The following is a 25,236-nucleotide window of genomic DNA, read 5'->3' on the forward strand; positions in this document are numbered from 1 at the left end:
CTAGCCATAGACCCTGAACAAGCATGCAGCAGATCAGGTGTTTCTGAAATTATTGTCAGATCTGACTGGATTAGCTGCATGCTTGTTTCTGGTGTGATTCAGACACTATTGTAGCCAAATAGACCAGCAGGGCTGCCAGGCAACTGGTATTGCATATAAGGAAATAAATATGGCTCCCTTGCGTATACCTTTTGCTTCAGCTCAGTCCTTTACAAAGGAACTTTACTAAAGGATAGGAGTAGAAAAAGAAAAAAAGAAATCAAGACGTAAAGTGGGAAGTTAAAGAATAAAAGATAGATGAAAAAACGCTTGATATTTTCTGTGTAATTTGTTCATGTTCTTTGATCCACTATGAGCCTGCAGGACAAAAAAACAGCACCAACTGCCCTCATCTATAAATACACCCACTAAAAATGTGATAAACTAAAATGTTTTATTTTTATATATTTATATGCTTGCTTGGCAGATGGAAACAGCTGTTATTTGTCACTATGCAACAAGGCCAGAGGCCGGCCAGGAGCGAGAGGAGACTTCAGTCAGGTGAGTAAATGCTTTTTTTTTTCCAGGTGAAATGCTGCCCATATTGCGTTTATTTTGTGCTGACATGTTTCTCACATTGCGTTTATTTTGTTCTGACATGTTTCTCACATTGCGTTTATTTTGTTCTGACATGTTTCTCACATTGTGTTTATTTTGTGCTGACATGTTTCTCACATTGCGTTTATTTTGTGCCGACATGTTTCTCACATTGCGTTTATTTTGTGCTGACGTGCTGCTCACATTGCGTTTATTTTGTGCTGACATGTTGCACACATTGTGTTTATTTTGTGCTGACATGTTTCTCACATTGCGTTTATTTTGTGCTGACGTGCTGCTCACATTGCGTTTATTTTGTGCTGACATGTTGCACACATTGTGTTTATTTTGTGCTGACATGTTGCCCATTGTGTTTATTTTCTGCTGACATGTTGCCCACATTGCGTTTATTTTGTGCTGACATGTTGCCCATTGTGTTTATTTTCTGCTGACATGTTGCCCACATTGCGTTTATTTTTTGCTGACATGTTGCCCACATTGCGTTTATTTTGTGCTGACATGTTGCCCACATTGCGTTTATTTTGTGCTGACAAGTTTGCCCGTATTGCGTTTATTTTCTGCTGACATGTTGCCCACATTGCGTTTATTTTGTACTGACATGTTGCCCGCATTGCGTTTATTTTGTGCTGACATGTTACCCGCATTGCGTTTATTTTGTGCTGACATGTTGCCCATTGTGTTCATTTTCTGCTGACATGTTGCCCACATTGCGTTTATTTTGTGCTGACATGTTGCCCATTGTGTTTATTTTCTGCTGACATGTTGCCCACATTGCGTTTATTTTGTGCTGACATGTTGCCCACATTGCATTTATTTTGTGCTGACATGTTGCCCATTGCGTTTATTCTGTGCTGACATGTTTGCCCGCATTGCGTTTATTTTCTGCTGACATGTTGCCCACATTGCGTTTATTTTGTACTGACATGTTGCCCGCATTGCGTTTATTTTGTGCTGACATGTTACCCGCATTGCGTTTATTTTCTGCTGACATGTTGCCCATTGCGTTTATTTTGAACTGACATGTTGCCCGCATTGTGTTTATTTTGTGCTGACATGTTTCCCCGCATTGCGTTTATTTTATACTGACATGTTGCCCGCATTGCGTTTATTTTGTGCTGACATGTTGCCCGCATTGCGTTTATTTTCTCGTGTCCGGGGTAACTGTTACTGCATTTATTATTTAATGGTCATAGATGGCTATGTTTGCTGCTTTGTGGTTACGGTATACTATTAGTATCACACAGTTTCTGCACACCCATGATGCAAAGTCTCATTTGACCACATCATGGCGTAAACACTGCTTTCTTATGCCTCGCTGTTACATCATTATGCTAGCTCCGCCCATACAATGTCATGGCCACGCCCATTTTTCGGCACGTTGCAGCCCCCCCATTTTTTGGTGCGCCGTGCATAGCGTGCCGCAGCCCCCCCATCCCCTACCCCCCCCCCCTTCCCCCCCCCCCCCCTTCCCCCCGCCGTCCCAGGTTGAACCAACAAAAATCTGGTCACTAACTACAACCCTGTCAGATTGCCCTTTGTTTCCTCTGACTGCTTTAAGGGTTGTGGTAATGTGGGCTCTCCTGTCCATACATTTTGGGAGTGTCTTGTTGCAACAAAATTTTGAGCCAGTCCTGGAACAAGCAGCCAGGAGCAGCGCATGCGCAGTAGCCCCTGGGGCGCAGACTTTAATGAGCAGCACAATGGATGGGACTGGGAGGACACCAATGGAGCAGATAAGCTATGGGGGGCTGGAAGAAGTCCCAGGTAAGTAAAAATCCTCTTGTCTCCCTGTCTCAGACTAAATGTCCATACACACATCCAATTTTTATCTGCAGATGACTGGTCAATTTTATCACTTCCATTTAGTATGAGAGCATTCCTACACAGTCAGTTCACAGTATTCAAAACCTGTTGTCCCTCATACTGCATGGCAAGGGTAAAATTGGCCAGTCATCTGCAGATTAAAATTGGATGTGTGTGCGGAGCCTTACATTAACACAAAGACAGAAGGAAGGGAGCACCGTTCCAATAAGAGAATGCAGCCTGGGAGTACAGTCCAAGTAAAACAAAAAGGACCAGCACCACTGGCTGGATTAAAGCTCTTTTAATAGCCCCCTTTGGTAGGGGGATAGCCAGCCTCAAATAAGGCTTTTGAGGCTCGCATGTGTAATTTTTTCCTGCATGGTGCGACCTTATCGTCGCACGGACATATAGTGAACCATCTTGTGGTCACTTTAGGTAGCGCCGCTGCCTGTACACTCTGATGACATGGACTCGCTCATCACTTCCGGGTTGACTCGGAAGTCAACAGAGCGTTGGCCGCACTGATACGAGGTGCGTGCTGGAAGAGATACATGCTGGCTGAGCGTTTTCCTTATATGCAGGGCTGCCGATCCCCCTACAAAAGGGGGCAGGGAACCCCAACCCTACGCAGGTATACTACACTTTTCTCCTATTGGTCAGTTTGTACTTTGCATAAGTTGCTTACATTTTGAGATCTAAGTTCCTTCTCAGGTCCGCTCTGGGGCCCATCCCACACAGGGAGGGGGTCTTTAAAGGTGTATGTTTGTCACATTTTTTGGCTTTTGAGCAGTTTGATAAAGGTTGTGAAACCAAAACTGTCACTGAGCTTTAAACCAGCCAGCGGTGCCGAGCCTTACTTTAAAGCAGGCAATGGCCTCAATTCACTAAGATCATGCTGGAGATAATAAGGCAAGAGAAAACTTACCTCACACAGTGAGAGAGTTATCTTATCTCTTCATTCCTTAAGTTACCTCCTCTGTAGTTAATTTACCTCCTCTGTAGTTATTTTCACACGCAGTTAATAAACAGCCTGTCTATAACTCTGGAGTTATTTTAAGGATTGGAGAGTTACCTTAAAGACAGAAGAGTTAACTTTAGGTTTGCCTGAGGTAAAATGTTTCCTGAATACAACATGCCTTATCACCATGGTAACAACTCTAGAAACGTTATTAAAGACAGGAGATAAGCTTAGTGAATTGAGGCCAATGACTCTTGATGCCTCACGTTAGATCAGCTATGTTGTACTGTTCCTGTCGCACGAGGCTAACAGGTTTATAGAAATCCGAACAGCAAAGCTCTGCTATAAAAAAAATGAAAACTTTCTGTCCAGGTCAAAGTTCCTGTCATTAGCAGACAATAAAGCCTTTCTTTGGCGAGCCGATGAATGTCGCAGTCGTGCTGGCTGGAACGCGCGGGTCCGAGATGTCATTTCCATAAACGCTTTCCCTCCTTTGTGCCTGGTCTCCGGGCAATCACGTCGCCGAGTAGCTGCCGTGTCACTCCGCTCCGGAACGAATCAGCGCGCCATTGTCTGCCTCTCCAGGTAAATTTAAATACAGCCACCTACCTTTTCCACTTCATTAGCATGTGCGGCCACCCTCCGCTCGAAAATCAGCCGCATCACCATTTTCACAGCCCATTAAACTGATTTTAATTGATTCTTTGTTCTTACATCTGTAAAGCCGTCGAGATGAGAGTCAGCGGCGGCGGCGTCCTTGCTCAGCTGCCCTTGAACAGACAAGCGCGGCGAAGAGACCGAAAAAAACAAAAGTTTGCTGATAAAATGATGTACAGTGTGCGAAAACAATGGGAAATTAGAGCAGCCGGCTTGTGAAATGGGAGCGCTGGAGGTCGTGTGGCAACGGCAACATAAAACGAGAACAGAGTCACGAAGGCGCCCAAGTTTGTGTTTTGTTTACCGTTCATTTCCACCTCCACAAGGGAGAGTGTGAGATTCAAGTCAGGGAGCAGCTCAGAAGTTAGCTGCAGAGATGCACCCTGCATGTATTTAACTACTTAAAGAGGAACGGTAGCGAAAATCTTAAAGTTTAAAACAAATACAAATACGAAGTACATTTCTTCCAGAGTAAAATGAGCCATAAATTACTTTTTTCCTATGTTGCGGTCACTTACAGTAAGTAGTAGAAATCTGACATTACCAACAGGTTTTGGACTAGCCCATTTTCTCATAAAGGAGTTCTCAGGGTTTTCTTTATTTTTAAAAGCACTTAGTGAATGGCAGTTGCTCCGCCCAACTGACAAAATAGTGTGCAGCGAGCAGGGAGGATGGCCAGTATCTTTGTATTAATCATTTTCAGGGAATGTCTTTATAAATAATAAAGGCCATGCTGAGAATCCCCTCTAGAGAGATCAACTAGCCCAAAACCTGTCAGTAATGTCAGATTTCTACTACCTACTGGAAGTGACAGCAACATAGGAGAAAAGTAATTTATTGCTCATTTTACTCTGAAAGAAATGTACTTCTTATTTGTATGTGTTTTTAATTTTAAAGATTTTCGCTACCGTTCCTCTTTAAGGACCACGGTCATTGAACTCTATGTCCTGTTTTGGTGGTTATCTGACTGGCAGGGCGTAGATTTCAATCACCGCCGCATAGCACATCTGCCGTTTCCGACGTTCCCCGCCGATCTCGCCGCTGAATCCCGACGTCTCTCGCCGCAGCTCACTTGCTCTGCCTGTCTCTATGACGGCAGAACCATGTGAGCCGGTCAGGAGCCGATTTCATTGGCTCCTGGCCGTGTCTATCAATGTAAGCTGCTCCCATAGGCTTACATTGATAGACACGGTCAGGAACCAATGAAATCGGCTCCTGACCGGCTCACATGGTTCTGCCGTCATAGAGACGGCAGAGTGAGTATCCTTAGGAACCCGGCGTACGGTGATTGCGGCGGGTATGCGCGGCGATTCGTCTGGATTCTGTTGTTATTGTACCGGCAGTCTCTGGTCCTTATGGGGGCAGAGACCGCTGGTACTTAAGTGGTTAAAGAATTTAGCCTGTGTAATGCTGAGAACACACAATACGCTTTTTCTTTTCGATTCGCCACTCAATTCTCTTCTTTTACACTAGTTTTTCTTATCTTTTTCCATTCACTTCTATGAGGAATCGAGCGGTAAAACGATTGAAAGGAATATTGGACATGATGGAATTTATCAATCAAACTCATCTATCTAATGAAAAAACGTAATGTGTGTTCCCAGCATAATTCTCCCTCATTTGTCTCTAATCACTAATTGTAATTTGATCTCCCCCCTGTGTCACATGACTGCCTATGGCAGATAAGCCCATTTGAAAGCACAGGCTCTAAACAATGTCTACTCCATGAATCAGGAAGTAGAAACTGTGCAGATTTATTTTAGGATTTTGTATCAGCTGTAAAAAAGAAATGTTTTTTTCTTCGTAGGTTATTATGTTATTGTGTATCTTTCAGAGCAGAGAGGAGTTCTGAGTTCAGGTCCACTTTAACCACTTGAGGACCACAGTGGTAAACCCCCCTAAAGACCAGGCTATTTTTTTCAAAATTGGCCACTGCAGCTTTAAGGCCTCGCTGCAGGGCCTCACAACTCAGCACACAAGTGATCCCCCCCCCCCTTTTCTCCCCACCAACAGAGCTCTCTGTTGGTGGGGTCTGACTGCCCTCCGGATGTTTGTTTGTTTATTTATTTGTTTGTCCTTTTTCTCAATAAATGTCATTGATTTTTTTTTATTATGTGTTTGTTCCTCCCTCCTTCCCCCTGCCAGCCAATCAGTGTGATCAGCTGTCATACGCTCCAGCCTATGACAGCCGATCACCTTCAAGTCTCCCAGGGGGACAGCCGTGTCCCCAGTACAGCGCTGCTGCTAATCGCAGCACTGTAGTATATGTGATTAGATGGCGATCGTCGCTCGGAGACTGAAGGCGCCCCCCGAGACTGAAGCCGCCCCCCGAGCAGGAGATGCGTGCGCAGCCTGCGCGCAATCTCCTGCAAACTGCAGCCCCAGGACTTGCCGCCAATTGCTGTTAGGCGGTCCTGGGGCTGCAGCCGCGGCCACACCCATCGGCGTTAGGCAGTCCCCAGGTAGTTAAAGGACATCATGTATGCATTTCGTTACACTTCTCACGTGTGCACCACTTTGTATTGGTCTTTCACATGGAATTCCAATAAAATTGATTTATGTTCGTGGCAGTAATGTGACAAAATGTGGAAAACTTCAAGGGGGCTGAATACTTTTGCAAGCCACTGTATAGCTGGCTAACCTATACTGGGGGCACTTGTACCTGGCTTCCTATACTGGGGGCACCTATACCTGGCTAACCTATACTGGGGACACCTATAGCTGACTACCTATACTGGGGAAACCTATGCCTGGCTACCTATACTGGGGGCACCTATACCTGGCTAACCTATACTGGGGAAACCTATGCCTGACTTCCTATACTGGGGGCACCTATACCTGGCTAATTGGCTAATCTATACTGGGGACACCTATACCTGGCTAATCTATACTGGGGACACCTATACCTGGCTAATCTATACTGGGGACACCTATACCTGGCTAACCTATACTGGGGAAACCTATGCCTGGCTACCTATACTGGGGGCACCTATACCTGGCTAATCTATACTGGGGACACCTATACCTAGCTACCTATACTTGGGAAACCTATGCCTAGCTACCTATACCGGGGGCACCTATACCTGGCTAACATATACTGGGGACGCCTAAAGCTGACTACCTATACTTGGGAAACCTATGCCTGGCTACCTATACGGGGGGCACCTATACCTGGCTAACCTATACTGGGGGTACCTATACCTGGCTACCTACCTACCTATACTGAGGGTGTTTTTGGTCCCTCCGAGGTTACAATGTGCGGTGCAAATTGTCGGGTGCTGTGCGATCATTCCAATGGCGGCGCATCCTCACAAGTCTCAGGCAACAAAAAGTCTAGAACCGGCACTGCTGGTCATCTCTCCTTCCTGTTGTTCCATCACTGTCCTCCTGGTGAAGTAATATGCCTTCAGGACTCCAGGGAAGGTTTCGGAAGCACTTGCATCCCCAAGTACTTTCACAAACAAGCAGATTCACACTGCGGTCGCACATGCACAATGCAGATGAGCCTGTCTTCAGAGGCACTGCGGGGCGCAAGTACTTCTGAATCCTTCTAAGTAGCCCCAGAGATGCAAAATACAGGGGACAGTGGGGGAATGAGGGGACGGAAAGAGATGCAGGAAGCCTCTATGTGATTCACAACCTTCCCTCTCCATAGGCGAGTATCAACAGTAACCTTTTATTTTAAAGCGGGATTGTCGGATATAAAATCAAATGCCTATTACCAACTGCTCTGTGTTTATTATGTAGTCTACATCCTGGCCCTACATTGCAAGCATTCCAATATAATCATAAATATAAAGTATAAGGAGAAAATAATCATAAATATGTCTGCTGTAATGATTCCTATATCAGTCAGCCTGGCTCTATTCTCATACATTGCTAGGGAGAGGAAAGCTAAATGAAAGCCTTGTTATCTCGCCTTCTTCTCCTCCCAAATTCCTGCTCCTTGCTGATTGGCTGAGGGCAGTTTAGTGTCACAGGAGGCTAAGAAGGGAAATAGAAGCTAAATCACCTCACCCCTCACGTGTTTACAAAGCAAACTAAGCAAACTAGATATGACAGCGCAGTTCCTAACCACAGTACAGAAAAAAAGAGTAAAGGAGGAAATTACATCAGGATTGGCTTCAGTCAGAGGCAGTAAAGATGGAAAATGCCTAGAACAGTTTTCTCTTTATTTACTATATAAAATTCACTGGGATCAAAACAGGGACAGTACAATACATATGTTATGTAAGAATGGCTGTCCCTGCTGCTTTAAAGAGAAACTCCGACCAAGAATTGAACTTTATCCCAATCAGTAGCTGATACCCCCTTTTACATGAGAAATCTATTCCTTTTCACAAACAGACCATCAGGGGGCGCTGTGTGGCTGATATTGTGGTAAAACCGCTCCCACAAAGAAATTCTGAGTACGTACTCTTGGCAGTCTGTGAACCCTGTTGCATTGTGGGAAATAGCTGTATACAGCCAAAACAGCAAGCAGCAGCTACATCACCTTCCAACAGTAAAAATGTCACCATGTGATAAATGTGAGAATATAAATCAGGGATTTAAAATATTTTACAATGAGCAAACACTGACTAAATCATTTATACATAATTATTGTAAAAATGAAGCACTTTTTTAATTACATAATTTTCACTGGAGTTCCTCCTTAAGGGCCCTTTTCCAATTCAAGTCTTGATCACTATCATAAATGCTTTTCCCTATTCTCACTGCAGGCGTTACGATACGATCATTATTGCCAGTCTGGATGGGTTTTGCAGTGCGATCGTATTTAGGATTACCGAGGGAGATGAGGGAGTAAAGCTTAGGCAGTACCACCATTGCTATGCGATTTTCTTGCATTTCTATTGACTCGGCCTAAAGGCCAACGCAAGAAAAATGCAGCGCATGCTTTGTCATTTATGTTAAAATCTAATGACACAAATGGGAAAAGGGCACCACTATTACCATGTTAATCATGGATCCCTAGTGATTAGCAAATCATGTCCGATCCGAAAATCATGAGAAAGGGTGGAAAGTGAAAAAGGGCCCTGATTCCAGGCCAACTGGAAGATAAGGGGGAAGATTAAAAATCGTCTGCAGGTAAGAACTTCTGAGCAACAAAGAATGTAAAAGATACAAATTATGTTCTCGTTGTTTGCTGTTCAGTACGATGAACCATTATCAGGTTCCCCTAAAGGATACCGGAGGTGACATGTGACATGATGAGATAGACATGGGTATGTACAGTGCCTAGCTCACAAATAACTAGGCTGCTTTTCTTTTTTTCTTTCTCTGCCTGAAAGAGTTAAACATCAGGTATGTAAATAGCAGTTCCTGTCTGAGTCAGGACTACAGTGTGACCCTCACTGATAAAAAATTACAACTATAAACCCCTTTCCTAGCAAAAAATGGCTTCTGAGAGCAGGAAAGATAAAAAGGGTCAATATTTTAGCTCTGGCATACGTCAAGGAATGTGTCATTGAGCAAAAACAATAAAACAGTAAAAGCTTAAAAAGTAGATTTAAATATAAAATAAAACTGGGGAATATCTTAAAAAGTCATTTTTTAGGAGAAGAAGGATAGATAAAATTGTTTATTTATTTTGGTTTATTTTCACCTCGTGTGTCCTTTAAGGGCCCTGTCACACCGGACAGTGTTTTGTGGGTCATTTTTATTACAAAAACCTAAAACTCTTCCATTGACTTGCATTAAAATTACGGTAAAATCGGTATTCAAAAACGACATGGAAAAACGCCCTCCGCTGTGTCAGGGCCCTAACAATACAGAATGCTACGTAGGAACTGAAAACAGCATTAGAATGATATTTACAAAAAAAAACGTTAGTATCTCTTTAATGGAATAGCGGGTTTGCGCCCCGGGGATTAAGTAACTACCAGCAGCAGTAAATGGTGATCGATGACTCCGAACGACTCGCAATTTCCGCATCTTCATTTTCTTTTATTTCTTATCTGTTTTCAGCTTACATCTGGAGCCCGGCAACTCAATAAGTAATTACCATTCACCCCGCTCCGTTTCAGCCCATTACCCCGCGACTGATGAGTCAGGAGATGTGGCGCTGATACCAGCACAAGGACCTGTGTGTCACCCAACAGCCCGCCATGGTTCACAGGGGAATCGCGCAGCCACTATGAGCGCGCCCGCCGCTGAAAACTGCTGATCTGCAGCTTCTCCTCGCCATCGCCAGGCCTCGGAGACCGGCCTTCCAGATGCTCAGAGGGACGGCGAGTATTTCCTCCGCTTCAGCAACTTTACACTTTACCAGCGCGAGTCACAGAATATAACGCACCCCTCATACACAGTGTACTGCACACTAATATTTCACGAAAGCCCTAATTCAGCCTTGTGGTTTTTATTAAAGAGAATCTGTACTCTAAAATTCTTACAATAAAAAGCATACCATTCTATTCCTTATTTTCTCCTGGGCCCCTCTGTGCTGTTTCTGACACTCCCTGCTGCAATCCTGGCTTGTAATTAACAGTTTTAGGCAGTGTTTACAAACAAAAGACATGGCTTCTAACCAGAGTATGATAGGCTGAGAACAGCTCACTGTGTGACTCATGCAGAGCTTGGAGAGTGTGTGTAAAGCTTCTGGCAAAGACAAGCAGTGCTGCACTTTCCACACATTCTAGCCTGAGCCCGACAGAGCCGACAGAGGAAAGAAGATAAGATTTATTACAGAGACAGTGCAACTAGAAAAGGCTGCAGTAAGACAGACCACATTAGAACAGGTATAGGAACTTATAGGATAGAAGAAATAAGGCTCAACATTTTGTTACAAAGTCTCTTTAAAAGCCGACCTGAACTCAAAACTTCCTCTCTGCTCTAAAAGTTACGCAACAGTATAATAAATCACTTTTTACAAAAAAACCATTTCTTTGTTACAGCTGACGCACATCCTGCAATAAATCTGCAGTGTGTCTACTTCTGGCTTTCATGGAAGCAGGCATATTACTGACATCAATAATAGGCAGAGGCGCTGTGCTTGATACACACACTTCTAAATGACTCCTGTTGTAATTTTGCCTGAGGAAGTGGGCTTGAAACCCGTGAAACGTTGCATATTTTTGGAGTAAGAATTAAAAGAATTAAAACTTTTGATCATATAGAATCGTTGTGTTTATCCTGGGGAGGTAAGTCCACCATTACCCCCCATCTTATTTTGTTTTAAAGTTATGATATTTTATCCTGTTGGTGCCTCTGTTACTTCTGTACGCTATTGAGTTTACAAATTAGCTGCTCTGCCATAGCAGGAGATACCTGAGCTGACACAGCTGAGAGATCAAACTACAATCAAGATGAGGTAGGCTAAATGCTCTAAATACATACAGGCCACATGTATCTCTGTTTCCCTTCTGTCCTGTGCAAGAGTTCAGGTCCACTTTAAAGAGGCCCTGTAGTAACACATAGTACAATGCAGTAAATGAGTCAGGATTCCCATGTTTAATGTAATTAGGATGGGTTTCAGCATTAGAAACACTGCCTTATAGCTATACATTGCTGTATATTGACTGTAGCCCCACCCACCCAGTGATACTTATCCTAGGCTGATTAGCTATGTGGAATCCCCCCCCCCCCCCCGAGCATTCTGGGAGACCAGCTCCCAGAGCATTCTGGGAGACCAGGTATAATTTGGAATGGCTTTGGAACTCTCAGTAAACAAACATTCCGCAGAGATCACCTGGAAGACCTAAAGATGTTACCACCGGGTGATAAATGGCAGAATATAAATCAGGGGGCGGTCAGATTTTACAATAACTTAATAATTGAAACTGAATCATTTATAAATGAATATTGCATGTCAGTTTTGTACAGATTGAACTTGGACCAATACAAAAAGTTACTCCGAGTGGCCCGATTGGTTAAACTATAATCCCAATAGTCAAACAAGCTTGTGGGAGCATTTAATTAACAGGCTCCTCTCGCCTCCTCATGATCACAGATTAGCAGATTAAAATCTTCCTCCTCAGCACAGATATTATCTCCCTCGCAGCCTGCAGTTCACATTATAGTCCATAAGGGCCGGTTCACACGGACGCTTGGCGGCGTTTACCGCCAAGTGTCCGGGTCTTGTAGGCTAAACAATCCCATTCAAGTGAATGGTAGCGTTTAGCATTGCGTGGTTACCATCGATTGCGCAAATGCGGCGTTCCGAACCTGATTTAACGCGTTGTTTCAGCCAGCCATAGAAGCCACATGCGGCGTCCAGGGTCACCTAGTCGCCGTGTCTTCATGTCACCTTGCGGGGATGAGAAACGCTGATCGCAACGGGAAGCCGAAAATCGCCGTACCTTATCCCCTAAATGAGACGTCACAGGACGTTGCGGCTTCCAGACGGAAAAAAAAATAAAGTGTAACTGTCGGACATAAAATCAAAAATCAATTCTTTATTTTTATCTGGTAAACAAGTAATACGAATGCCAACCAGGAAATCCAAAAGTTAAAATCACTATTATTTTTCTTGTTTATAAATGATCATTCCCCAGCTTACCTGACTCTTATTTGGTACATTGCCTCACAAAGGAAGTTGCAGGGCATGCTGGGTTGTCCTTTTTTGCTTCTGTACATTAGTTTAGTCTGAGGGGAAATAAAGAAACAAAAATTGACAACCCAGCATGCCCTGCAACTTCCTTTGTGTGGCAACGTACCAAATAAGGGTCAGGTAAACTGGGGAATGATCATTTATAAACAAGAAAAATAAGAGAATTTCAACTTTTGGATTTCCTGGTTAGCATCCTTATTACTTTTTTACCAAATAAAAATAAAGAATTGATTTTTGATTTTATTCCCGACAGTTACACTTTAAAGAGAACCCAAGGTGGGTTTGAAGAATATTATCTGCATACAGAGGCTGGATCTGCCTATACAGCCCAGCCTCTGTTGCTATCCCAAACGCCCCTAAGGTCCCCCCTGCACTCTGCAATCCCTCATAAATCACAGCCACGCTGCTGACAAACAGCTTGTCAGAGCTGGCTGTGTTTATCTCTATAGTGTCAGTCTGCTGCTCTCCCCGCCTCCTGCAGAACTCCAGTCTCCGCCTGCATCCCTTCCCTCCCTGCTGATTGGAGGGAAGGGACGGGGGCAGGGACCGGAGCTATGCAGGAGGCGGGGGAGCAGCTGAGACTGACACTACAGATGTAAACACAGCCTCACAGCACGGCTGTGATTTATGAGGGATTGCAGAGTGCAGGGGGACCTTAGGGGGGTTTGGGATAGCAACAGAGGCTGGGCTGTATAGGCAGATCCAGCCTCTGTATGCAGATAACATTCTTTAAACACACCTCGGGTTCTCTTTAAGGAGAGCGAAGGCTCTGTATCCAATAGAGCAGGGGTGTCTGAACTTTTTAGGCCAAGGGCCATACAGCCGTTCTTGAGAGTGTTGGGGGCCCGAACTAGAGAAATTAAGCAATGATTGCCGATTGCCATTAGGTACACTACGCCTATTACATTTTGTCAAGTAAACATTTCCTCGGGAGATAATCTACATTATTTGCTATCTGCCTGTTCTTGATATGTACATATCATTTAAACTTTCCTGTTGCTGGTAGTAACACCTGTATGTTATTGATGTGTGCTTGTTATTATTATCTATGAAACGCTAACATCTTCCGCAGCGCTGTACAGCGTGTATGGTCAAGCCACTAACTGTCCCTCAAATTGGCTCAGAATATAGGGGCTCCTCAATTGTTAAAGTGGACCCAAATTAAAAATACAATATTTCAGAAATAAAATCTATTTTCTAAATTATAATAATAAATGGCAGCCCTTTTTCAGCTTCATGATGAAAAATATAAAATATTTTACATTTATTGGAGGAACCCCTCCCTTCCTTTTATATTGCCGGCAAACTGGTGGAGTAGATTGTGTCCAGCAAAGAAGGAATTGCAAATGGCTGCCACCTGTATAACCCTAGTTATGCAAAGAGAAGGGTGAAAAGCATGCACTGAAATGCTCATAGGTTTGAAGGAGTGTTTGTTTATATGTGTATGTGTCAGAGTGGTGCAACTAAATATTTTTAATTAAAAAAACGTTTGGTTTGGGTCCGCTTTAAGTCAACATTGTGACCATGTGGACTCTTGAACGCCAGATGCATTTGTCAACCAAGGCTTCTTTCAGCTGTTGCATAGGCATGTGCAAAGCTTCACATATGAGGTCTATCCATCTAAAGGTGCATACACACATCAGACTATATTCTTTGGAAAATGAAAGACTGTGTAGGTATGGCTCTCATACTACATGAAGGGTGGTAAGATTGGTCTGTGATCTTTCATTTTCCAAAGACTATAGTCTGGTGATGTGTGTATGAGCCTTTAGCCTCTGCCTCCCTCTTCTTCTTTTGCCCTCAAGGATTTCTCCAAAGAATCAGGTCTTCTCATTATGTGACCAAAGTAGTAGTATTAACCCTTTCCTTTCTTTTGGCCTTTTCCTTCATGGAAATGTCAGACATAGTCTGATATAGGAAAATGTGGCTGAAGGCGGTGAAAACACCTTATGTCAGCTGTTCCCTTTCACAGTCCGGACACTTACTAGCGCTCAGCCAGGGGCGATGGACAGGGTGCCTCTCAACCAAGAAGTTGCATCTAGGCATGACATTTGCCATCTTCAGACATGATATGAGGCTTTGTTTCCCCACCAGGTAATGCCTCAGCATGTCCAATGTGACACAAGGGGTGTTACTAAATGCTGCCATTCGGGAGGCTGAACTGCTCAACAAATGCACAGTTCAGTCTCCCATGGAAAAGAGGTCTTAAAGGATAACTGAAGTGAGAGGTATATGGAGGCTGCCATATTTATTTCTTATAAGCAATGCCGGTTTCCTGGCTGTTTAGCCATAGCCCCTGAACAAGCATACAGCAGATCAGGTGTCTCTGACATTATTGTCAGACCTGACAAGCTGCATGCTTGTTTCTGGTGTCCTTCAGACACTACTGCAGCCAAATAGATCAGCAGGGCTGCCAGGCAACTGGTATTGTTTAAAAGGAAACAAATATGGCAGCTTCCGTGTCCCTTTAATCACAAGATTAATTGGGCAGAAAGGAAAATATTTTAAGCCCAATCTACACGATACGATTCTTTGTGCGATTTGATTACAATTCTATTTACGATCTGATTAAATCAGACATGTCAGATCGGGATTCAATATAATTCAATTCGATTTGCCATTGTTTTGCAATGGCAAATCGAAATGAATCGAAATCCCGATCGGACATGTCGGATTTAATCGGATCGTAAATAGAATCATAATCGAATCGCACAAAGAATCGTATCGTGTAGATTAGGCTTAAAATATTTAAAAATATATATAAAAACAATTCAATGAATATATAAAAACAATTCATCCTTTTTCCCTACCTTATAGGGGACAAAAAATATAGTAGGTTCCTCCAGTAAGCATGCACACCTGCACCTCGCCAGCACGGTGGCGCCCTCTCCCTCCCTAGCTAGCGCCTGCATACGTAAACGGGAGCCAGGCCATTACAGACGGCAAACACAATCACAGAAGAGACGTCAAACTTTTCAGAGGCGTGATTGCCGGAGTCAGATCGCGGTTATTTCCATAACCTCGCTTTCATTTGCGGTAATTCTCCTGTCCCCCACATTCACAGAAATATCGATAAAAACCCTGTCGCTGCAGAACAGAGCCTGGGAGGCCCCCGCAAGGCTGAGCGATCCTCGTCCAAATGAGCATTCTAGAAACTTAGATAATTGGCTCGCTAACCCGGCTTGGAGGAAATTACTGGAGTGGAACAGGATAAAATAAGGTGAGGCATTAAAGAGTCAAAATGCATTCAGATGCGACGGCCACGCAAATCATGGGCATGTATTTTTTCTAGCATGTTTACTAGGTGCTTCAGACATATACATAAGAGAGGCAGTGGCGTAACTGAAGAGCTTTGGGCCCCAATGCGTTTTTTATAGGAGGCCCCAGCACTTTATTGATATTAGAAAAAGTTTCGATCCTTGAATGTAACCTGTCACCTCTAAGGCCACTTTCCACTAGTGTGGTGCGATTTCTTTGAAACGAATTCGCATTCAAATTTCCATACGAATTTGCATGCGTTTTCGTGCATCTTTGTAGGTATGCGATTTTAACCATATCAGTGCCTTTGTGCTTTTACATTAATGTAACGTATGCGAATTTGCATGAAAATTCACATAGCAAAAACGCATGCAAATTTCCTATTAACCTGCTGAGCGGTCTGGACGAGCTCAGCTCGTCCAACACTGCCAGAGGCTGCCGCTCAGGCCCTGCTGGGCCGATTTTCGTGAAATAAAAAGCAGCACACGCAGCCGGCACTTTGCCAGCCGCGTGTGCTGCCTGATCGCCGCCGCTCTGCGGCGATTCGCCGCGAGCAGCGGCGAAAGAGGGTCCCCCCAGCCGCCTGAGCCCAGCGTAGCCGGAACAAAAAGTTCCGGCCAGCGCTAAGGGCTGGATCGGAGGCGGCTGACGTCAGGACGTCGGCTGACGTCGATGACGTCACTCCGCTCGTCGCTATGGCGACGATCTAAGCAAAACAAGGAAGGCCGCTCATTGCGGCCTTCCTTGTTTATTCTGGGCGCCGGAGGCGATCGGAAGAACGCCTCCGGAGCGCCCTCTAGTGGGCTTTCATGCAGCCAACTTTCAGTTGGCTGCATGAAATAGTTTTTTTTTTTATTTAAAAAAAACCCTCCCGCAGCCACCCTGGCGATTTAATCAGAACGCCAGGGTGGTTAATTACATTACATGCGAATCACACACTAGCCTTGTGGTGTGTGAATTCTGATGGCTCTGCTGTGCAGATTTTTCCTGCACAGTAAAACACTCAGTTTTCCTGACAAGTGGAAACAGGCCCATTGACTATTATTGGCTATGCGAATGCGAATCTGCATGCAGAAAACGCATGCAGATTCGCTCTAGTGGAAACCAGCCCTAACTCTCTGTGAAATGAGAGAGACCAGGAGCCCAATAGTGCAGTATTGTTAGATAAAGGGACAGTGGTGCAGCTAAAGAACATGGGGCTCTCTGATACTGGCACGCTTTAGCTATGCCACTTCTCACTACTCTATGGATAGGTGTTAACCTCCTTGGCGGTATGGACGAGTATACACGTCCATTACCGCCGGAGGTCGCCGCTCAGGCCCTGCTGGGCCGATTTGCGCCAAATAAAAAGCAGCACACTCAGCCGGCACTTTGTCAGCCGCGTGTGCTGCCTGATCGCCGCCGCTCTGCGGCGATCCGCCGCGAGCAGCGGCGAAAGAGGGTCCCCCCAGCCGCCCGAGCCCTGCGCAGCCGGAACAAATAGTTCCGGCCAGCGCTAAGGGCTGGATCGGAGGCGGCTGACGTCCATGACGTCACTCCGCTCGTCGCTATGGCGACGAGGGAAGCAAAACAAGGAAGGCCGCTCATTGCGGCCTTCCTTGTTTATTCTGGGCGCCGGAGGCGATCAGAAAAACGCCTCCGGAGCGCCCTCTAGTGGGCTTTCATGCAGCCAACTTTCAGTTGGCTGCATGAAATAGTTTTTTTTTTATAAAAAATAAACCCTCCCGCAGCCTCCCTGGCGATTTTAATAGAACGCCAGGGAGGTTAATTGGCAATTTACATTCTCATGCAATCTACATTGTATATAGTCCATTGGCACTGATGGAGGGTGGAGGAACTCAAGAAAGTTAATAGTGAAAACAACAACGACCACATGGGCCCCTTCTACTCCAGGGCCCCATAGCAGCTGCTATGGCTGCTGTGGCTATTGCTACACCCCTGTACAAAACTTGCAACCACCATCCGAGCCTGCGGGGATTAAACCATCCCCGGCTCGGTGTCCCAGGTCTGCTGGTGCGGATGCTGGTTGGTCGCTCTCCTGGATTAGTTGTGAGGACTAAAGGTCCTTGTGACTAAAAAACCCCTAGGGGGTATGAACTATGCTAAAAAATATATGACTATATGATACTACTAGATGTTGGATATTTGAGAGTCGTAATTTCTTACCTTCTCATAGTTACATAGTTATTTGGGTTGAAAAAAGACATACGTCCATCGAGTTCAACCAGAGAACAAAGTACAACACCAGCCTGCTCCCTCACATATCCCTGTTGATCCAGAGGAAGGCACAAAAACCTTACAAGACATGGTCCAATTAGCCCCAAAAGGGAAAAATTCCTTCCCGACTCCAGATGGCAATCGGATAAAATCCCTGGATCAACACCACTGGGCATTACCTAGTAATTATAGCCATGTCTTTCAATGCAAGGAAAGCATCTACGCCCCCTTTAAATACAGTAATAGAATTTGCCATAACTACTTCCTGTGGCAATGCATTCCATATCTTAATCACTCTGACTGTAAAGAACCGTTTCCTAAATAAATGTCTAAAACGTTTTTCCATGCGCAGATCATATCCTCTAATCCTTTGTGAAGGCCTAGGGATAAAAAGATCATCTGCCAAGCTTTTATATTGCCCTCTGATGTATTTATACATGTTAATTAGATCCCCTCTAAGGTGTCTTTTCTCTAGACTAAATAAACCCAGCTTATCTAACCTTTCTTGGTAAGTGAGACCTTCCACCCCTCGTATCAAATTTGTTGCTCGTCTCTGCACCTGCTCTAAAACTGCAATATCTTTCCTGTAATGTGGTGCCCAGAACTGAATTCCATATTTCAGATGTGGCCTTACTAGAGAGTTAAACAGGGGCAATATTATGCTAGCATCTCGAGTTTTTATTTCCCTTTTAATGCATCCCAAAATTTTATTAGCTTTAGCTGCAGCGGCTTGGCATTGAATACAATTATTTAATGGAAAATGTAATGTTTATTCATCCACGGTAGACAACACGTTTCACAGGTCTTGGCCTGCTTCCACAGGTCAATACACAGTGCACGTAAAACTTTTGGCCACGAATGTGAGTGCCTGCAAAAACTATTGATATGAAGCCCCCAAACCTACCAGGACAATTTTAGCGTCAGAGAGGTGTAATCAGAGTAAGGAAACATTTAAGAGTTACCACTATTCAATACACATACAGTGGTGTTCATCACCAATGAAAAGCTAATAAGATGCATGAAGGAGGGCCCCTCTAGTCCTGGGGCCCCAGTGCAGTTGCAACCTCTGCATTCCCTATGGCTACACCACTGTGGACAGGAGAGAACGCTCAGAGGAACACAGCAGTTTCTCCCTTTCACTTGAACGTTTCTAAAGAAGTAAAAGGTAGCAACTGGCATCAGGCAGGAGGTGGTAATTTGGACACTCAGTAATTTAACACGTTATGCTGTTCGCAGCAGTATATCTGCACCCCGCAGGACTTCAGTTCCTGCACAGGGATGTAGATATTCGTCTATTGCCGCAAATGGTCGCCGGACGCCCGCTCCCACTCTCGCCACCACCCGTTAGCCCGGAGATCAGTGAATGGGAATGCAGTTCCCATTCACCGATCTAAGTGCCAGTGTCAATGATCGCCGGGATCAATGAGAGGTCTGTGGTCATTGTAACTAATAAAGTTACACTTGCACGCATTACTTCCTGTTTGTATACTGTTAGTATGTGGCAGTAAGAAAATGCGTGAGGACATCTTGTGGCCAAATAGTAAAATTACACCTACATACAAAAAAAAGACAAAAAAAAAACATAAATAGTTACCTTAGGGACTGAACTTTTTTCATTTGAATGTCATGGGGGTATATTACTGTTATTTTACAATTATGGCCTTCTAATTAGTGATAGACACAAAACAGAAAAAATACACTTTTATTTCCAAATAAAATATTGTCGACATTAATTGTACTAGGAAAATCTTTTAAAGATTTAAATATCAGTGACAAATCGGCAAATAAAATGTGTGGGTTTTATCCACAGTAGAAAATTTTATTTTAGTTTCAAAGACTTTTATTTGCAGGTATATAGAAAATCATTGCAATAATAACGTGCGAGAAATATCCAGAACAGATCATTATACATATCAACAGTTGGTTGTTTGACATATGTACAGTCCAAAACATTACAGGTATAGTTAAACAAACTTCTAGGGATTTTCTATAGGCATATGTTCGCTATAAATTTTTAAAGTTTTTTCTGGTTATACTAGGATCGTCTTTTTGATTGCCTCATGTCCATCGTTGTAAGCTAGGTATTATGGCATACAAACCAAAGAGCAGGTATGCCAGTTAGGATCTAGATAAAATAAACCAGAATAACAAAAAATAAAACAGAAAACCAACGGGTAGAACAGATCAGACCAGGGATGTCCACCTCACAATACATGTCAAGGCAAGGGGTAATTCAGGCCCTAAAGGTATGATAAGCTATTGCGTATCCCTATGGAGGACACATTCTGTATCCATGGGAGCCAAACCTTTTCAAAATGGTGTGTCGTGTCCAGCAGATTCGCTTTAATCTTTTCGTTGATCATTAAGTCATGTATACGTTCAAGGATCACCTTATAATATAGCTTAGGCTTTCGCCACTGAGATGCTATATATGTTTTACATGCATTAGCTATAAACTGTATTCGTTTTTGTTTGGCTGCGGTCAAGGTTTTTGGCTGAAAGCCCAGTAGGAAAATGGCAGAATCAAGGGTAAGGTGCATATCTAAGATCCTATTAATTAGTCTAAGGATTTTCTTCCACATGCCACCAGCTACCGGACACGACCACCAAGTATGTAACATAGTACCTCGTTCCTGGCATCCCCGAAAACAGAAAGGGTCCCTTTCTGAGTATATTTGGTGTAATCTAGCAGGTACCAAATATGTCCTATGCAAGATTCGTAATGATACCTCCATGTGAGTTACTAAGAGACTACCCCTTGAGAGCATGTCAAAACATTGAAGCCATTGTTCCTCATCTAAGGTCTGCTCACAGTCAGCTTCCCACTCACGTTGAAATGAAAATTTAAACTCATTGGAGGCAGCATTAAGGACTGCATAAAGCATAGAAAGAGTTCCCTTTCGTAGTGGGTCCGAAAGACATTGATTCCAATGAAGACAGCTTCAGTTCTCGAGTCAGAGTAGTTATAGATTGTATATAATGAAACAGTTGGAATAACCTAAAATATTCTGCCTGAGGGACCTGATTATTTTCTATAAATGATTTAAGGGAGCATATTTTACCTCCTATGAGAAAGCTTCTGAGAGTGGTAAGTTTATGAAGAGTCCACCAGCTAAATCTCTTTATCTGGAGCCCCTCAGAGAAATCAGGGTTCATAAAGAATTCTAAAAGACGCGAGGGGTGTGATTGAAGGCCAAATTTAAATCTGACCTTCCTCCACACCATGAAAGTATAATATGAGTATGGGGATCTTTTCTTAAGAACCTTAGGTGTCCAATGTTGGGACCACAGAATTCCCTTCCATGACAGGGGGTATATTAGGTCGTTTTCTAGCTGAATCCATTTGGGTGCGTGGGGCCCCGCATATAGCATAGGTAAGAAAGCCAATTGGGAAGCTTGGTAATATTTATAAAGATTAGGAACTGACATCCCTCCTTTTTTATGCAGTAACATAAAACCAGGTTTGATTCTAGGCTTCTTTTTTTGCCAAATAAAAAGAAAAATATGTTTCTGCAAGGGCTCCAACACCTTTTTCGATAAAGGGATAGGGAGTGTTCTAAAATAATACATGATCTTAGGAAGAAGTGTCATCTTGGCAGCTGTTACGCGTCCAGCCCACGATATATTCTGATTCATCAGAACATTTTTTTTTTAAAACTATAATGGCCAGAAATTGAGAAATAATGCTTTGTTTTTTTTCTTATTATCCCCATTAAAATGCATTTAGAAAAAAATAATTCTTAGCAATATGTACCACCCAAAGAAAGCCTAATTGGTGGTGAAAAAACAAGATATAGTTCATTTTGTTGTGATAAGCAGCTATAAAGCTATTGGCAAATGAATGGGAGGAGCGTTGACCGGGGGAAAGTGTTCTGGTCCAGAAGGGAAAAAACCCATCAGTAGGGAAGTGGTTGAAGACCCTTTATTTCAGGATAAAGTATAAGGACTGTATTTTTTTAAAAATTCATGTAGCTAGTAACTAGAGGCTCCCAAAAAGTATAAATAGTAAAAAAAAAGAAAAAAAAAGGCTCAAAAAGAAGTTAGATGTTAGCTCACCTTCAATGTCGTCAAATGTTCAATACTGAAGACAATTTATTGGTAAGGATGAAAAACAACGCATTTTGTAGCCTGAAGCTACCTCCTCAGGTAAATAAGCCTTGTCAACGGCTGTAGCCAACTCAGAGCACCTTTTAGCTATTTATACCTTATGGGCGCCTCCGGTTAGAGGAAGAGTCTCTTACATTACCCCTCTCCCACCATCAGGCAGCGCTGTAATGCTGACAACATCCTCAGGGTTATGATCACGTCATATCATGTGATCGGAAGCCAGAAGAGGTTGTCTGGAGTGCATCGTCATTGCGGTGTAAGCGAGGAGAAGCCGATCCAGACGTCCAGGCAGGTAACTAAAACAACTCCATGCTGCCCACTCTACCAGCAACCTGACCCGCAGCAAGCTAACCGCAATCCAGGTACCCACGGGCGCCCAACCCAATGCAGGCTTCTACCTCCAGCTACAAGTTTCCACCCCGGTCAGGGGGTCTGAAATTTTAAATGTTATTGTCTTAAAATCTGTAAAATTTCACTTTCTTGTGTAGAAGAGACCAAAACCAGAGGCTGGATAGTGTACTGGTTACGGGCTCTGCCTCTGACACTGGAGACCTGGGTTGAAACCTCAGCTCTTCCTGTTCAGTAAGCCAGCACCTATTCAGTAAGGAGGCCTTAGGCAAGACACCCTAACCCTGCTACTGCCTATAGAATGGGCCCTTCTGGCTGCCGCCGGTGCTTTGAATCTGCCAGGAGAAAAGTGCAATATAATTGTTCTGAGTGGTTTTTTTTTTACTTAGGCTGCATTTCCACTTGTGCGGTGCGGAATCGCCGGGAAATCACCGCAGACGAAATCGCATGCGGGTTCGATTTTGCATGCGTTTTTTTCCCGCGATTTCGCATAGGGTAGTAGGTGGGCGATTTTAAACATGTCACTGCCTGTGTAAATTAACATTACCTCCTATGCAAAATCGCATGCGAAATCGCGGTAAAAAACTCATGCCAAAACCGCATGCGATTTCCCTATTAGATACATTGTTTGCGATTCGCTTAGCGGTGTGCGGGAAGCGAATTCTGACGGCTCTGCCGTGCAGATTTTCCCTGCACACTCCGCACAAGGCACAAGTGGAAACAGGCCCATCCACTTGTATTGGCTGTGCGAATCCGCATGTGGACAACGCATGCGGATTCGCTATAGTGGAAATGAGCCCTAAAGGCTCATTTCACTTACACTTACCTAATACTGGAAATACCACACCTGATTGGGCTCTCGTTTTCCCTGTTTATTTTTTTTAAATTAGACTAGTGCTTTGGATTTTAACCATGCTACACAGAAAGCGGTACTGTCCCGTTTTTGTGAGTAGAGCCATACTTTAACACTAATGATAGCTGTACAAGGTTTGATAACAAACAGCCCAGTAATCATTCACTCCCTTATCAAAAACCCATCATGTAGTAGCGATCCATACCAACACCTTATCCACTCCATCTCCATGGAAGAGCAGGAACCTGAGTGAGAATCAATTGCATGCTAGCTAGCGTTATAGAGCTTGATGCAGTACCACACTGCACGGCCATTAATCCACTGCCACTCTGCCCATCCCTTGCCCACATCTCCTCCAGCTTGATGAAGACCTACAGATATGCCATATCTCTCTTTTGATTGATAAACTGCCCAAAAACTGATGGAACGTTGATTTATCAGGCAATAGGTACCCAGTAGTATTTGATCAAAGTGACTGAATTACATGTATGGCCAAACTGAGGGGTAAAACAGATTGTTCTATATTGCGGTTCTCTCGAAGTCCTGCTTGATTCGCAGTGGATATGATAATGAGACTTCCTGGAGTTAAGCATGCTTGATGAAACTTGGCCGGGGTGGCAGATGACGACAACCTCTGGTGAGAATTTATTGTACAGTGGCCCCTGATGTCCCCAACACCTTTGCCAGTGATCAGTTGTTCCCTCACACCTCCTGCTGTGATGTCACTTGCGCAATGCTCCATGTTGGCGCACCGCATAGCCACAAAACTGGAAAGCGACGCAATTGTACAACCTCCGCCCTGCAATGTCACCAAAGTGAACGAGGCCCGATCCCTGCAGGGTGTACAAGGTTTAACCACTTAACGACCGCCTAACGCCGATAGGCGTCGGCAGGTCTTAAGTGGTTTTGCATGGAAACGAGCGGCCTTTACATGTCAGTTCACGGAGGGTGTCTCCGTGAACAGTCGGAAGAAATCCCCGCTGTTTACATCACACGGCGCTGCTGCGCAGCAGCGCCGTAAGGCAGATCGGCGATCCCCGGCCTCTGATTGGCCGGGGATCACCGGCATATGATAGGCTGAAGCCTATCCTTCAATGCGCAAGACGGATATCAGCCCGCAGCACAGATCCTGCAAAGCGCCCCTGGTCCTTAAGTGGTTAAGTAGTGAGTTCAGGAGTCTGAAAGCAGAGGGGAAGAATGTGTTCCTGTGTCTCGAGGACCTGGTAGAGATGGCCCAGAAGCTCTGACCTGATGGGAGCCGGCTGAAGATATGATTTCCTGGATATGAGGGATGGTTAGTCGTCCTCTTTGCTCCAGAAGCCAGTTTAGAGTTGTGGATGAGGTCAAGTGAGGGCAGAGGTTTTCCCAATGATCCTGTCTGCTTATCTGATTACCCTCTGGAGTTGGTATCTGTAGCTGGTGGAGGAGGCAGTGTACCAGGCCCAAGATGGATGAACATAGGACAGATTCAATGGTGGTGGAATAGAAGCACCTCAGAAGCTCCTGAGTCATACCGAACTTCTTCAGTTGGCGATGGAAGAATGCGAAGACATAACACCAAAAGTTGTTTAGGTGATACCTTTAATGACTAACTGTACAAGATTTCTTTGCAAGCTTTCAAAACTTTAAGTTTTGTTCTTCAGGCATGTTTCAGAACTTGATCCGAACCATACCTGGATGGAAGAATGGTCTCTGCTGGGATTTCTTCTGGGTAGAGGCAGTGTTAGTCTTCCAACTCAGAACATCGAAGATGCTTGTGCCCAGGAGACGAACAATGGATACTATGTTGACTTCAATCGACTAAAGAGTGAACCTAGCCTAAGCCACAGAGGTCCCAGCTTTGGCCAATGCTGCACCACTGGCAGCTCATAGTATACCTTACTGATGGCA

General features: G+C 44.1%; 1 protein-coding gene and 1 long non-coding RNA gene across 5 annotated transcripts in view; one reads left to right on the top strand and one right to left on the bottom strand.

The window, feature by feature from the left end:
- Positions 1-10,387, top strand: part of LOC137571214 (uncharacterized) — a 34,930-nt gene extending 24,543 nt beyond the window's left edge. Inside the window, exons 2-3 of the long non-coding RNA XR_011031306.1 lie at positions 467-540; positions 9,983-10,387. This is a non-coding gene — a long non-coding RNA (uncharacterized lncRNA). The remainder of the gene's footprint in view (positions 1-466; positions 541-9,982) is intronic.
- MSRA (methionine sulfoxide reductase A) overlaps positions 1-25,236 on the bottom strand; it is a 436,816-nt gene that overhangs the window by 232,646 nt on the left and 178,934 nt on the right. The window lies entirely within an intron of this gene.

Source organism: Hyperolius riggenbachi, chromosome 4 (genome assembly GCF_040937935.1).
Source record: "Hyperolius riggenbachi isolate aHypRig1 chromosome 4, aHypRig1.pri, whole genome shotgun sequence".
Classification (NCBI taxonomy): Eukaryota; Metazoa; Chordata; class Amphibia; order Anura; family Hyperoliidae; genus Hyperolius; species Hyperolius riggenbachi.